The sequence below is a fragment of the Cibotium barometz genome, chromosome 30 (assembly GCF_041138505.1).
Source record: "Cibotium barometz isolate CiBa-2024 chromosome 30, ASM4113850v1, whole genome shotgun sequence".
Taxonomy (NCBI): Eukaryota; Viridiplantae; Streptophyta; class Polypodiopsida; order Cyatheales; family Cibotiaceae; genus Cibotium; species Cibotium barometz.
In genome coordinates this window covers 30,665,804-30,677,112 of record NC_141075.1, presented here as the reverse complement: position 1 = coordinate 30,677,112, position 11,309 = coordinate 30,665,804, and the positions used below count along the sequence as shown (strand labels likewise).

Below are 11,309 nucleotides of genomic sequence, written 5' to 3'. Positions count from 1 at the left end.
CTTCATCTAAAAATTGTGAAATTATTTATAAAGAAAATTTTCAAATTTTGAAGGTTTTTGTTCTACAACCCCTCAAAATCTGCAGGTTTTTATACCCTTAAGTTTCAAATTTGAAAGTAGTTTTAAAAATCTGCAGGTGCAAATTACACTATACCCGGTTTTTTTCGAACACTGGTGTGGGTGGGCAATTTTGGTCTGTAGAGCTATAAATGGTAGGAGAATCAACTAAATGGGGAGTTATTGTTACTAATTGAATCTGACAAAGGATATTAAGGAGACGGACACATTGAATGCACAAAAATCTTGGAAATCTATCAAACTAACAGTCAGTGTAGGTACTAACATGCTAGAAGTGCAATCATTATTAGACAGTCCAATCATCTCACAGCTTCTAATTGCTTCTCACAAATTGCAATTACCGTACAACCGATTGGGTGCAGTGTTCGAAAAAAACCCGGGTATAGTGTAGTTTGTACTTGCAGATTTTTCAAATTACCTTCAAATTTGAAACTTAAGGGTACAAAAACCTGCAGATTTTGAGGGGTTGTAGAACAAAAACCTTCAAAATTTGAAAATTTTCTTTATAAATAATTTCACAATTTTTAGATGAAGGTTTTGTACTTTTTGGGAAAATAGTTTTTTTCGAACACTGATTGGGTGTACAAGCAACCTGCAAAAGTCCAATTACAATCAATGCATAGATCAGTTTAATCAGTATGATTAATCCAATCGTTAATCATTAAAAAGTTCAATTGCTAGATAGTCCAATCATGAGTCATCTAAGGCTTCATCATCGAACCAGCGAGGTTGAATTGTTTACTAGTTTGATCGTCTCGTCCAAAAAGTGTAATTATTAAGAGTTTAATTGCCGAATCAAACTAGTCTGACTTTTCGATTGTAGATTCCAGGGATAAATATCTAGAACTTCTTAAGATGATTTTTATGATTTCTCAGATTTGTAGGGAACCCAGGGACTCTTGGAAGATTTGTCATTCCTAAGCACACAAAAATAAATCATCATTAAAAAACATAAAACCTTCTAAAAACCCAAAAATATTATAAAATCAAGAAAGATCCATAAAAGGAACCTTTGCATGCAACTTTTTAATGATGATTTATTTTTGGATTGTTTTATGAACAAATTACTTCCTGGATACCTAATTATAGATCGGAAGACCATAGGATAGACATTGTAGTATTCTGCCTTATAGAGCTTCTTATAAAGTAAATTTTTTAAAGCAACAAGAAATCCAGTCTAAGATTGAGGACCTATTTGATAGGAAACTTATTAAGCTTAGTAGTTCACCATACGAAGCACCTGTTCTTCTTGTCAAAAAGAAGAATGGAATGTTTCGCATGTGCATAGACTATTGAGCTTTAAATAAGAATACTATCAAGAATAGATATCATCTCCCATGTATGGATGATCTCGTAGATAAGTTAAAAGAGGAGCCAAAGTATTTTCCAAAATTAACCTTAAGTCAGGCTATCATCAAGTGACAAATGGTTGAAGAAGATGTCTACTATAAGACTGCTTTTCGCATGCAAACGTGCCATTCAAGGGCAAATGCATGGAAGACATGTGGCACAGACGGTGTTAACTACACACATGTGAAGGACTAACAAACATGTTGAAAAGGTTTGATACTACAATCGTCATGCAATGATGCCCATACTCATGAAGTGGCACATCTTAACCAGTGTTCACGGAGAATATTTTTCTTGTCAGATCTTAAAGCTTGCAATTTTAAAATTTATAAGTTTTTATTCAATATTTATAGGTTTTTCCACTAAAATATAACTAAAATGCTTAAAATTTTGTCGATCTTTAAAATTGCAAAAATAAAATTTACAAGTGAAATCATGAATTTTGCAAGTACGTTGTAAGGGTTTGCGGGTTTTCTGTGAACATTGATTCTTTACTACACACATATGACACATACTCACAATGAAGCAAAGAAGAAGATCGACAAGGCAACAGAAACTGGACGCTTGGGATCTCTCTTTTTTTTTGGGGGGAGGGGGAAGGGACTAGTGTGGTCTTCAGGCAATTCAACAAATCCCCCAACCACGCCCCGCGATTATGCGAATTGCATTGGATAATCCCCCAAGGATAACCTTCAACACTGAGGCCATCCAGCAGTGGAGGCTACTGCTAAAGCAAGAAAAATAGGAGATGAAAAAGAACCTTAGCTAATCAAACACCTAAATGACCAGTTTAATAGGCTAGAAGCCAAACTCTAGTCAGAGCAGACTATTAGATGGAAGCACATAGCCATGGGTGAAGTGGACACCTTGGAGCATGTAGGTAAATGTGTGTGTGCATGGGAGAGAGAGAGAGAGAGAGAGAGAGAGAAATAAAGAAGAAAGAAAGAAAGATATATTAACGTCTCCTAAAGGCCGAAATGGCCCATGAGACCAAAACAAGGTACAATTGATGATGATGATGTCTCATCATAACAAATCTGAAAGAAAGAAAGAAAATAGTAACATCCTAAGAGAGCTAAGAGCTGAAAGCTGAACCGATGAATAGTCGCGGTAAACTCCTCCGGTGGCGGGCAATGATGGCTCGAATCTGCCGATGGTGAGGGAGTCGTGGATGCGATCCTCGTGGTCGTGGGCGTCTCGCTCTACAGATGGCAATGGCTCTGTTCAGGGTGACTCCTCTGGAGGGTGGTCTGCCAGGTAGGCCTGTAGATGGGGAGTAGAGGCTGGTGGGGTTATAGTGCTGGCTCTGAAAAAATTTGTGAGGGCTCTCTGTCTAGGCAGCTCTGGTCCCACTGCCCTCTTGTCCCTCAATAGGCTCTCTCTGTGGCATCTAAGCTAGAAGTTGTGGGGGATTATCCCATATGCAAGAGCACGGGAAGTCGAAGAGCCATATATAGGGTGTGATGGCACCTTGTCACACAGATATCTCCTTCGGCCAGGTTTTTTTGGGGGGGAGCAACGGCTAGGAGATAGGAGCCTAGCCGTTGACGTTGCTCAGTGCCCTAGGGTGGTAGGAGATAGAAGCCCAACCACCGACGTTGCGTGCTGTTGCTGTGTGACTTTGACATGGTATCAGAGCTCGGCATTTGTGGTCCTGGGCGGTCCTAACCTTTGTTTGATCGAGGTGCTCGAATTGGAGGAGGAATTGAAGGAGGGTGTTGGAGGTGGCAATTCTTGTAGCTACTCTCGGGTTATCACATGACTAGAAGTTGTGGATTATCCCATATGCAAGAGCATGGGAAGTTGAAGAGCCATATATAGGGTGTGATGGCACCTTGTCATAGATATCTCCTCCGGCCGGGTTTTTGGGGGGGAGCAACAACTAGGAGATGGGAGCCCAGCCACCGACGTTGCTCAGTGCCCTAGGGTGGTGTGCGTACTGCTATTGCATGGCTTTGACAAGAAAGTCAGCAAAGCCAAGGTTGAAGAAAGGTAGTTGAAGAGGAGAGAAAAATACATTCACAAATAATTATTCCAAAATTGTGAGTCAGCCATAAAGCTAGTGGAGGTGGGGAAGTAGCCATTTTTGCACTTTGATCTGTCGACCACCCAGCTAATATACTGAAGAGACCTTGTGGAAACACATACCAATTCGGAAGCCATAGAAAGAGGAGAAACACAGCATGGTTGCTAATGCTAGCTCAAGCTGAGGTTGCTTAGCCTGATGCAAAAGCTGCAACTAGCCTCCCAAATTATTGCAAGATCTACACTAATCTCTCTTAATATTCCTAATCACTTGAATGCTATCATGGAAACGTAAAAGATAAACTTGTACTCTTCTATTATTACATCAATTTATAGACCTTCAAGAAGACCCCCTTCTCTCCTTTTCCATTCTTTACTCTTGCATGCAATCAACTTTGTGCAATGTATCTATTTTTGACATATGCTTGAACCTTATTCTCACACATTTTCATTGCACTAAGGTCAAATCCATTTCACAAGAATAAATCCATGATGAAAATTGTATAAATATTCCAACAAAGCTAAGGTTTTAATATAAAACCTTTTCAAAGCAAGGCTTTGGAAAATAAGGGGATGGCCGTTGGATCTAAAGTCTTTGAAAAGCTATGTATCCTTCGAAAAATATTCCCTCAAGATATCAACAAAAGCTTCGTTTTGCTATTTTCTTGGCTGAATGCTACAAATGGGCCTATGGGGTGCCTATTCATATGATCTGTACTAGTCTTAGTTAATGGCCTTCTAGATTTTCTAGTTTTATGTAATTCAGCAAACTTATTAACCATCCAATTTTCTACCAAATAAAGTCACTTATGCAAGCATAAAAACATGGTTAAAATGTGAAGTCACATGCCGGTCCGCACCAAACTTTGCACATGCCTTGCTATGACTTTTACCTATGTCCAGGACATTTAAATTGCCTACACAAACAATACTTGCAAAGAAGGTTATGCAATAAATGCAGCCTAACTAATGGAGTGTCCTCAGCATGCAAGTCCCTCAAGGGGCTCACAAAAGTGCAAGGTACCCTCGGCGGCACTATCTCCACGCAGCCTTAGCACGGTGGGCCCAGCCCCACTTTCTGACACCGTCCCGCTTTTTCCGGCGAGCTCCCCATGCCTGGATTTACAGAAAACATTATCCCAGGCCACATCTCACGTGTATGCTTGAGATCCCCCCCTCTTTCCGTGCTCCACTTCCGCGCGGTTGATCCGCTCATCGCAAGCATTAAAGGCTGTGTGGAGATAGTGCCAAAGGCACACTACCCCTAGGCTTAGATTACTGGCTCTGAAGTTGGTCAAATGTCCACATAGCACAAAGAGCTTGTTGTACTTGTAGCTCTCCAACCACCCACGCACCCCCCCCCCCCCCCCCCCACTCTCACTAGTTGCATCCCCCTTGACCCCTTAAGTGGAAGGGCCTGTGGTGTGACAACACAGGTGAGTGAGCTCTATTCTCTTGCAGCCTGTTTGAAACAATAGAGGATGAGCATGTGCTTGTGTGCATGGACATCCCAGTGATGCTTCTTCAAGGAGCACCCATTAGCTCCATCACAGCGAGCTGCCACACCCAGCTAGTGATTGGATAAACGATGAGAGGTTGAGAGCCTCACAGTAGGTTTAGGTCTTGTTGTGGTGTGGGAAGTTATACCTCTCTCTTGTTGACACATCATCGTCCTCCATCTATTCATGATCCACTGAATTGTTCAACATCCAACTTAATTAATATACACATATATATCAAGAAAATGAACAATGTGTGTGTGGACAAGTGATGCAGGCCTCAACTGATAACAAAAGAATTGTTCCTCAAGAAATTTTGCTGGAGATTTATGAGATGCAAAACAATAAACACTGACAGGAGAAAAAAACACCATAAAATCAACACAAAAAAACGACTACTTAGTGATGCAACCACAGAGGACCAAGTTGAAGATGTTGATCACTCAGAACAAGATGACAAGTGTGAAATTCACTACCTTACAGCAACCACAAGATGAACAGATCACTTCCTCCAAAAAAACTCGAAAAAAGCTCAGATTCCACTTCTTGTTTTTATACAAAATTGAATGTCTGCATGTGGCTTTACAAAAAACTGGCTAAATACGGGAAACTGTAGACTTTTCCTTAAAATCACTTCACACTTTTTTTGGACACTACTTACCTGATTAACTACATCCACGTCCATGGAAGCTCCATCTCTGTCAACATGTCCAAAAGTGTTTCGGTCGTCTTGTTGGCCGCTAGGGATGGTGATACCTGTCTCGTCAAAAGAGATGAGAACGGGCGACCAAATGATGGAGAACCGCTAAGCAAGGACCCATTTATGCAATTGCTGATGTTCTTGGCCAAATCAGGTATGGATTGTCCAAAGGATGTATATGCTGGTATATCTGTGGAATCTTCCAAGCAATGCATGCATGAATAACTGTGCCTGAAGCGTCGCTGCATGGTTATCCCAAAAAGCCTGAAACGGTCCACTTTCATCAAAGGTTTTTCATGTTTCTTTGTACAGATTCGAAGTGAGTGCCCTGCTGTTAGGGGACCCTATACTGCAGCTGAGGCACAAGGAAAGTTAACTAGCGCAATCTGGATCCCTGAATCCACCCCTCATTGTAACCCTTAGCTTCAGTATATTACTTTACCTTGTGATCAACTATTCTTGTTGCTCTCTCAACTCTGCGAGATGGGCAATCTCCATAATCTCTTCATCTTCACCTTGCCTCACAAAGTTGATAAGTAAAACTTCTGCATCATTCAATTCCTTCTTTGCATCATTCAATGCTGCTCTCTCAACTCTGCTACGAGCAATCTCTAGAATCTTCGGATCTGCACCTCGTTCAATCGAATTCATAAGTAGATCTTTTGCATCCTTCAATTCCTTCTCTGTTGCTGCTTTCTCATCCTTTTCATCAGAAGGTGCATGCAAAACAATTGAGCCCTGAGAAGAAGTTACACGGCAAAGAGCGGCTTGAGAGAGCCTTCACAAAATCCATGCTCTATCCTGCTGCATATCTTGGAGTCTTGAATTAGGCTGTCGGGGATTCGAGTGCTCCAAGGATCCTCTAGAGACAAAATAACCGGTGTGTGATCGGAGAAAGTAGTAGAATACCAATCATGCCCCCATGACCGCGAGCCCACTCATCCACATAGAACCTATCAAGTCCGGATAGGTTGGGGCCGGTGCTCCTCCTGTCAGACCTATCCTCATGTGCTCATTCTTTTCATCAGCCTCCATCTCAGGGGCCTTCTAGGTCTTTTCATCAGCCTGCATCTCAGGGCAAAGAGAGGCTTGAGCCTTCACAAAATCTTGAGATGGGGGCGGATGAAAAGGATGAGACACATGAGGGGGCCGTGTGAGCCTTCTTGGCCTTTTCATTAGCCCTGCATCTCAAGGGCTTTGCGAGCCTTCTTGGCTTTATGAAGTCTCACCCAATCCGCAAGCGTTTCATGAGCCTCCTCCATCTTCTGCACTGTAACCAGGTCAGAAAAAAAGCAAAGCGGCAAGTTATTTCCCAAAAAAATAAAAAATAAAAAAAATCGCACTACAACCTGTTAATTTCTACCCGCAGCAAATCCAAAGGTCGAGCCTTAGGAGTACCTGAAAATTTTCTAAATGCTTGCCACCTCTCACAATTGTCCTGAAGAAATTCTAAATCGGTCCTATGCTTGCCACGTCTCAGCTGTGCCATCACACCTCCTGCTCCTCCTCCTCCTCCTATGCAGCGCCTCCACACTCCTATGCAGCTCCTGTAGTTGCAGTCCTGCATACCTAATCCGGACACAAAGAAAGAGAGAGCCTATCTCCCTACTGAACTGAGCTCTTCTCTCCTCTCACCACCACCTCTCACATACCTTCGATTGTAGGCATCTGACCATACACGAGGAGAGAGAGAGAGAGAGAGAGAATGTCTCATAAAATACTAAATATGTAGATTTATTTTTAGTATGAAATCTTTGAAAAAGACCTCAGAAAAGTAGCACGAAAACAACTTTCAAAAGTAGCAGTAATTAATTGCAACCTCATGTACTAATTAAATGCCACATCAATGGCATTTTAATTAATACACCTACAAAAAGTTGTGAATATATTTAATGGAAATGCAAAAAACATTTTGGTGCCATATTTTGGGGCTTGCTATGGCCCTTACGTCATGCATTCATTCATCACGCCCACAAACAAGTGATTTTTCCAAGATTCTGGTAAACATGAATGCATATGGAGTTCACAATGCATTTGATCAAAATGCTTGATGCTTGCTCACTTTGCCCTTGTTGGGTCTATCCTATGATTACTACACTCAGAGAGAATAGAAAATTTCTTAAAGTAGTAGTTACACTTTTGCAAGAGTAACACACTTGCTATACATCTCAACCAGAGTATTGCCAATCGCAATGTTTCTCTCCAACAACCTCAATGTGGCCATGTCATCATGGATTTATTTGCCCCTTTCAGTTGCTCTAGGTATGTTTGTGTAATCTGTGTAGATCATTTTGCTTCCTTCAAAAAGGTCTCAATATAAGCACTCTCTTCAATAGTAAAACCAATTAGAAGCCTCGGAGAAACAAAGCTCGTGATTATATCTAGATAAGTTTAGTGCCCTTTTTGTGTCTATCTTATGATTAGTACAGTCCAATAGACTTGATACCAAACATCAAAGTCTCTTTTGAAGCAACCCATGGTACCTGCAAAGATGATGCTTGAATCCCGCTTGATGCGCTACTTGTACCAAGAAGTTGCACATTTAAGCTTTTGAGCAGTAGATTAAATAGCAAGACCTCGAGAGTAGGATGTTGTCAAACAACTTCTCCATACCAAACATATAATCCGAGTTCCCTCTCCAATTTCTCTACATGAGCCTTGAGATGCGGGGTTCTCCCCAAGCCTCCATGTTGAAGAAGCTATGCAAAAAAAGTCATATGAGTATTTCTGCTAAAAATTGTTGCAGAATAAAAAGTCGACAATCATAAATTTTCACCCACCAAGACTACAGATGAATTACTTTGTTAAAGAGGATGAATTTCAGGTTTGATTACAATTCTAATACAGACCTAAAACTGCACTTATTGAATATAAATTTGCATGATTGAGAAGATAACATAAAAGCTAAGCCCAATCTATTGATTGCAAGATCTACACTAATCCTACTAATTAACTCTTCAAAAGGATCTCATGCAAGACTCTTGCATGGACTCTACCTTGGACAATGTATCTATTTTTGACATGCTTGAACCTTATCCTTACACATTTTCTCTTGGTTAAAGAACTAACCCATTTTACAAGAAAATAAATCCATGATGAAGATTGCACAAATACCATGAATGGTTAAATAAAGAGACAAACAAAGAAGCCAAGGCAATCGGTGCCAAGGGTTGGGAAGGCATAAACCAAGGAAAGGTTTGCTTCAAGAGCTCTAAATACATCAAGACCTCTCACTCTCTTCTCTCTCTCTCTCTCTCTCTCTCTCTCTCTCTCTCACACACACACACACACACACAACAACCCTCCCATCCCCCCCACCCCCCCCCCCCCCAAAAAACACACACACACACACACACACACACAAAAGATTACAAGAAGGCAAGCACATGGTGAGAGGTGTATTGGAAAGACAGATAATAAATGCCTTTAATCTCATTCGAGGCTTTGTTATCAAGTCCCAAAGATATTGCACATAGCTTATTTGTGCTAGACATTAAAAAAAACCTCTCTTTTCAGAATAGAGAGTTGTAAGAATAGAAGGTAGCTATCAATGATACAATCCCAAAAAACAATGTTGGTGCTAGTGTCACGTTCAAAAGGAAGCTTGTCCCTAGGTAGCCTGCCAAGGTAATAGTACCATCTGCCACTACACGTGCTAAGGTGCCAGCCTCTGTAGAAAGCAAGCCATTGTTGTATGTACCCCGAGCAAGCCGTGTAGACATGACCTTTGAAAGCAGTGATAAATTCACCCCTAGGTAACAATTCAAGGTAAAATATCAGCAACAAAAACTCACAAAAGAATAATTATTTTTTAATAGTAAAACAACAAATGACATGCTTTCTGCCATGGGTATTCAGTGGAAACAATAACGCTTGCCTTCGAGAACCTCCGCTGACACAAATGTGATCAGGGCTCCACTAACATACTGAGCTACTGTGTATGGCACTGGTCCGGCGAAACAGATAGTTATGCCCAAGCAGGTAATTACCTCTGATGCAAAAAGAATTTGCCTGCAAAAACCCACAACTATGTTAGCATGAGAAATGGCATAACATAAACATGCCTTCTTGATGGTAACTACAAACACTTGGGGGCGCTCCAACTGCCCACGCTTGGTGCCAAGTTGATTCTTTCTAGTTCAGAGGGGCACTTTAGTTCGCTATCTTGGATGTCAGGTGGGCGTCGATCTCTCTCCCGAGCAGCAGCTCGCCCCCCCTTCTTCTGAGCATTCGGAATAAGCTTTTGTACTAGAGTTTAGTGAGACTTTCCCTAGTTGGTAGAGTGGTGGTGGCGAACCAGGTCCTTGCCACCATGTGGTACATTACTTCTTGTTGAGCCTTCTCTCGAGCATGTATAGGTTAGGTACAACGGTTGATCCAGAATTTCTTATGGACCAGCAGTGGTGACGGGAGGCTTGCCAGGAAAAAAGGTGGCATGGAGAGTGATCATTCAGCCGCGACGTAGAGGGGGCCTAGGCATCATTGACCCCGCTATTTAGAGCCGTGCCCTGCTAGGCAAGCTGATTGTTAGAGGACTCCTTCCCGGTGGTGAGCCTTGGAAGGACTTCCTCTTGGCCCAGATTGCAGCCCGCACCCCGAGTCTAGGGGGCCCTTGGCCGCAGGGTACTAGATGGATCTTCACTGAGATGCGGGACCGCAGATTTAGCCTTGCCTTTGAGGACAGATTTTCAGCGAGTTTACTCCGACCTTGGGACCCACCCTCAGGCAGCTAGCTCTGGTTGCCGCAAAGGAGCGTCTTCGGCAGCCATTGATTTGGAGCCCCTTGATCCGTTTACTAAGTGGCCATATGTTGGGGCCCTAACCTCATGTATCATGGGGCACATTGAACTTAGGACCTGCCAGGTCCCTTGGAGATTGACCTGTACACAAGCAGTTACCCCCGGAGGTTCAAGAGAGGTTTGGTAGGGATCCGAGGTAGAGACAAGCTCACAATCGACATCGACTCAGCTATTCCTGAGGAGTGGCTGGCTCCTATCCCAAAACCGTCTCCCCCAATGTGGCTTCGCGTGTTTACCAGGCATGATATCATTGTGGTAGTTCATGGAGCAGATGAGGACAGTGGTTTGCTCACTTTTTCTATTGGATCCCATGCCACATTAGAGAGATCCGAGCCCCCCTTAGAGGATTTCAGTGGCTCAACCTTACAGAGGGTGAGGGTGATTGGATTTCATGCACAGGAGTGGCACATAGACCCACCACTGGCCAAGGTGGCTAGGGAGAGATCTTGGCGGCTATGGATTTGGGAGTGCCGACCCCTCACGTGCCTCCAGTGGGACCCGGGAGAGTGGACTTGGCATGATCCCACCTATCGGGAGGAGACTCTGGATGCCCCCTTTTTTGCATATTCAGCGTGGCTAGGCCGTAGGATCCAGATGCCAAAGATTGATGGCACCCTGACAGTTGTAGCACATTGGCAGTCACACAGGGCCTCTCATAGTGTTTCTTCTCCGATTTTTGGAATAGGCTTTGGGACAATTTTTGGCCTAGAAAGATCACCCTCTTTCTTTGACTAATGGCAGGCAGGAGCTTGGCAGTTGGCACTTGGTTGGCAGTTGGAGGTCGTCCAGCAGCTTGCCCAAGGTGCGGCAACCCTCAGCAGTCTTAGTGACATTGTCTTTGGGATTGCTCAAAGGCTC

The 11,309-nt window shown here is 42.7% G+C and overlaps 1 long non-coding RNA gene and 1 pseudogene across 2 annotated transcripts in view; both read right to left on the bottom strand.

Moving 5' to 3' along the window:
• Positions 1-5,458: 5,458 nt before the first annotated feature.
• LOC147621377 (uncharacterized) lies at positions 5,459-7,329 on the bottom strand. The gene is made up of 2 exons (XR_015269816.1): positions 7,051-7,329; positions 5,459-6,922 (listed from the first exon to the last, which is right to left on the bottom strand). It is a non-coding gene; the product is annotated as an uncharacterized LOC147621377 (long non-coding RNA).
• A 1,726-nt stretch (positions 7,330-9,055) lies between these two features.
• The window catches only part of LOC147621376 (SPX domain-containing membrane protein OsI_17046-like), a 40,850-nt pseudogene continuing 38,596 nt past the window's right edge, over positions 9,056-11,309 (bottom strand). The window contains exons 8-9 of the transcript XR_015269815.1: positions 9,530-9,679; positions 9,056-9,403 (exon numbers count right to left, since the gene is read on the bottom strand). The product of XR_015269815.1 is annotated as an SPX domain-containing membrane protein OsI_17046-like (transcript). The remainder of the gene's footprint in view (positions 9,404-9,529; positions 9,680-11,309) is intronic.